The 5,060-nt window shown below is 33.6% G+C and overlaps 1 pseudogene; it reads right to left on the minus strand.

Annotated features, from left to right (window-relative positions):
• Positions 1-649: 649 nt before the first annotated feature.
• LOC101691699 lies at positions 650-1,643 on the minus strand (annotated as a pseudogene).
• Between the last annotated feature and the right edge of the window lie 3,417 nt (positions 1,644-5,060).

Genomic DNA, 5,060 nt, shown 5'->3' on the forward strand with positions numbered 1-5,060 from the left:
CAAATTACTGTCTCATCATATGCTTATCAGGCATTTGTATATATATACTTTGGAGAAATGGGTATTTAAATCTTTCATACATGTTTTAATGTGTTTGTTGTTGAGTTTTATGTGTTACTCATGTATTCTAGATGTATATTCCTCAATTATTTATTTACTTCCAATACATGGACTATTTTTTCACTTTATTAAAGGATGTTTATCAGAGGGAATTTAGGTTGTGGGTGGATAAGGTGCTGGGCATTGTATGTAAGTGTTGAATTGCTAAATTCTACATCTGAAATGAATATTACACAGTTTGTTAACTAACTGAGATTCATGGAGCACTGGGTGTGGTTCATAAACAATGAATCTTGGAACACTGAAAAATAAAATAAAATTTAAAAAAATCTTTATATTGAAATAAAAATAAATAAATAAATAAATAAATAACTTGTAAAAGGAAAAAAGTCAAGGAAATTTTTAAAATAATATAATTATTATACATAAAAATTACTATATATAAAAAGATCCAAAATATATAGTTCTGTCTGAATTTCAAAATAAAATAGAAACAGTTATAGATATAATGCATATGTAACTATTCCCTAGGAAAATTCACACAATTCTTTTTGTATAACCTTGAAATTTGGGACAAATCAATGTCATCTTAGTCATTATTTAAGGTAATGCACTGAGCTATACACTTTCTCAGGGCTCCCTTGACATCAGTTTCTCATACTATAGATGATGGGGTTCAACAAAGGAGTGAAGATAGTATAGAATACTGACACTATTTTATCATGGTTAGCTGACCTGTAGGATTTGGGTCTCATATAGATAAAAATAGCAGCTCCATAAAAGAGTCCTACCACAGAGAGATGTGAGGAGCATGTAGCAAAAGCCTTCTTGCGGGCTTCTCAAGAATGCATCTGGAGATCTGCAGCAAAGATAAGACTATAGGAAATCAGGATGAGAGAAAATGGAACCAGGATCATTAATACATAGCAGATGTACATGCCATTTTCAAAGGCCAATGTGTTGGCACAAGCCAAACGCACCAGAGTAGGGGCCTCACAGAAGAATTGATTTATCTCATGCACATGGCAAAATGGAAAACTCAGGGTAGCAGCAGCCTGAATGAGGCCATAAGCTGCCCCCAGGAACCAAGATTCCACAGTAATTCTCAGGCATAATTTCCAGCTCATGGGAACAACATATCGCAGTGGGTGGCAAACAGCCACATAGTGTTCAAAGGACATGGATGCCAAGAGGAAACACTCGCCCCCTTCCAAAGTGATGAAGAAGAAGATCTGCAACCCACAGCCAAAAGGAGAAATGGACTTCAGGCCAGTCAAGTAGTCCGCTGCCATTTTGGGCACAATGGTGGAGACTAGCATCATGTCCATGAGGGAGAGTTGGCTCAATAGGAAGTACATGGGAGTGTGAAGCCAGACATCCTGATAAATCAGGAAAATCATGAGGGCATTGCCTAGTAGGGAGGTGAAGGCAATTGTGAGAACCATCACAAAGAGAAATAAATGGGCTTCTGTGTGATTAAAGAGTCCTAGGAGAATGAAATCTGTAGTGGTGTTCCAAATGTTCATGATTTCAAACAAGAGCAACACTGCAAATGAAGAAATAGATAATAGAGTTTTCATCATCTTACTTTCTCAAAATATGTTCCCAATGCAAGACAATAATACCAAATTCAACATTCCATTAACTGTATAAAGTGTGTGATGATGTGTCCCCTCAAATTCAGAGACACAATCTTCTTTTGGTAAATAAGAGAAAATAAATTTGTTAGTACCCAGTATAGAGATAAGTTTATTTCTTCTTCAGGCCCAAAAGAATCTAAATATCTGAAGGCATTCTCTTCACTGATCTGCTAGTAGTGAAACTGCTCTAGGTTGTTGAATGAATAGTATCATACTTGAGGAGATGAAGATGCTGATTCAGTCTCAAAGATATGGTCTGATTCAATGAAATGGCATTACAGGAATCCCTCTCTTCCATGGTCATTTGATTTGCACCAATTTACAAATACCTCCTGTACTGGAATGCAAATCAAGACACAGAAATTGCAAAAAGCTCCCTCAATCACTAACTCCATTGTTTCAGCATCATGATTGTACTGACAGAATTCTACTTTAGGGTTTTAATTGGTTGTTTCAAAATTAAACATAGAAACACACTTTTTGGGGTGCCTGGGTGGGTCAGTGGGTAAAGTCTCTGCTTTCAGCTCAAGTCATGATGTCAGGGTCTTGATATCAAGCCCCACATCTGGCTCTCTGCTTAGCAGGGAGCCTGTTTCCCACCCCCCTCTCTACCTGCCTCTGCCTATTTTTGATCTCTGTCTGTCAAATAAATAAATAAAATATTTTTTAAAAAAATAAACACTTCTCTCTATAGATATACACTACATTTCTCAAAACTTTGTTATCTCCACACCTTCAAATCTGTTAACATTTGCACTCTTCACACTTAGGAACCATATGAATTCCTTAATTATGGGTCTCTCTAGTGCCTTCTTGAAGGACCTCAAAACCCTCCAAACTCATTTATTTGACTTGGAACGTTCTTATTTTCTCTATTCTAAACTCTCTCATTCTTATGAAAAATGACAAAATTTAGAACTTGCTTAAATGTCAATCTGTAATATAATAATTGCAGAGTGTTGAGTAAGTTTCTTAAAATAAGTTTTGCTATCATCTTACCCATTTTTAAATATACTGTCACTATAGTGGCATTATGTATAGTCACATTATTCTGCAACTATGACCAATATATAACCCCAGGACAATGATTTCCTGTTTCTCCCTGTCCCTGGGAACTGCTAACCACCATTCTGCTATTCTGGCCCTGTGAATTTGACTATTACAGGATCTTTAGTTTAGTGGGAATATACAGAATTTATCTTTTTTATAATTGGCTTATTCACTTAACATCATGTCATCAACATTTGTTCAAACTATAGCATGTCAGAATTCCCTTCCTTAACTGAATAGTATCCCTTTGTATGTATACACAACATTTTCTTTATTAATTCATTCCACCTGTGGATGTTGGGCTGCTGTAATTCACTTAAAGGATAAATTTAATAGAATTTTTGTTAATAATTGTTTAAATTTGTATAATGTGAACAGATATACCTTAGTAATATAGTAATTTGAGCTACTTCTTTTTCCTTTACAAGTATGCAAGAGAGATGTATATTTTAGACTCACTACAACAATTAAAATTATTATTACATTTAGTAAATACTGCTTCTTGTGAGGTTTATAATTTTTTTTTAAATTTGGAATTATTAGTGTTTAACTTTGTATGTATTGAGGTACCATTTTAAGGTGAAATATATGTATAAAAGCAATCCATCATCCCCAATCTAATTATCTTTTCAATATGCTATTTTGTTTATAGTATTTACTAGTAAGATTATAAAGGTTTTAATCAAATAATATCATTGGTAGAAAATTATATTTTTCCAAGGACTGCAATGTTAAATTATGTGTTATATTAAAATTCCTAAGTATAATTTCCATATTATACAAGAGACACAATTGTGTTCACTAATTAATATGATAGAAAACTTACTAATTCCTAATTGACTATGCAAACAAAATGGTTGAAAATATAAATGAGAAATTAAATTATCCTGTAAAAATAATATCTAAAATGGTATTAATTAGAAGAATGAAAGATCAATACTGACTACTGTAGGATTGAGAATTTAGTATTCTGAATTTTCTTTTGTCCCCTGGTTTAAAAGAGAGATCATTTCTTATGTTTTACTGCCTTTTACTTAGGATAGTGTTTAAATTTTGGTATCTTTACTTGAATCCTAAAATAACATATTTTCAATATAATAGAAGGCACTAATATATACTCCTTTTTTTTCATAGTGTAATCACAGAAAATGTAGTGGATTCTGATAATTTCCTTCTATATTTTTCTAACTCCCATTGTTCTGACTTAACCTAAAAATTATAATTTGTTTCCCTCAGAATACCAGGGTGATTAATCAATCTGTTCTGTTAAAAATAAAATAATATCAGCAAAACAATTTATTAGACTGAATTGACAAGTTACTGCAAGAGACTTAACCTGATGGCTACATCAGCTTTAATACCTTTTAGTTTTTCATATTATGGCATAGATCAACAAACAATTTTATTTGGAAAATTACACAGAGAAAGTAATGTAATTTGGATTTTTGTGGAGTTCAGACTAATAAACAAATTACTAAATATCAAAGGTGATTATTACCTACTTACATAGATAAAAATGATGACTTCAACAAGCTGGATATCTGTCACTTCTGAGCAGGGTCATCCTAATGCATCTCGTTGTGAGAAGGAAACATATTATAGTCTGGCAGCATCAAATTCACTCATATCATTGTCTAAACTGTCCTTTTAAGGGGTGTGGTCTATTGACATATTTTGCTAAAAATAATATCTTATTAGTATAGCAGACCTGCATAACTCTGAATCTTGGGATGACAAAATATTTAATTTTCAAAGATTTTATTGTTTGACTGTTTTTTTTTTAAGAATTTTATTTATTTATTTGACAGAGAGAGATCACAAGTAGGCAGAGAGAGAGGAAGGGAAGCAGGCCCCTGCTGAGCAGAGAGCCCGATGTGGGACTTGATCCCAGGACCCTGAGATCATGACCCAAGCCGAAGGCAGTGGCTTAACCCACTGAGCCACCCAGGTGCCCAATTTTCAAAGATTTTAAATATTCACAGATTATACATTCTTTCAAAAAGTTGTGATTCATTAAAATTAAAATATGAAAATCACCTATAATTAAGATCAAAATGTAAGTAAATAATGCCCATAAAAAGGGATGATTTAAAAGTACATTAGTAGAGGGGCACTTAGGTGTCTCAGTGAGTTAAGCATCTGCCTTTAGCTCATTTCATGATCCTGGGATCCTGGGATCTAGCCTGGAAACAGGCTGCCTGTTCAGCAGGCAGTGTGCTTCTTGTCTCCCTTCCCTCTACTCCTGCTCTTCCTCTCTCTCTCTCTCTCTCACTCAATCTCTTTCAAATCAATAAATAAAATATTTTTTAA

Source organism: Mustela putorius, unplaced genomic scaffold (assembly GCF_011764305.1).
Source record: "Mustela putorius furo isolate JIRA1106 unplaced genomic scaffold, ASM1176430v1.1 tig00003923_pilon_pilon_pilon, whole genome shotgun sequence".
In the NCBI taxonomy this organism is placed as follows: Eukaryota; Metazoa; Chordata; class Mammalia; order Carnivora; family Mustelidae; genus Mustela; species Mustela putorius.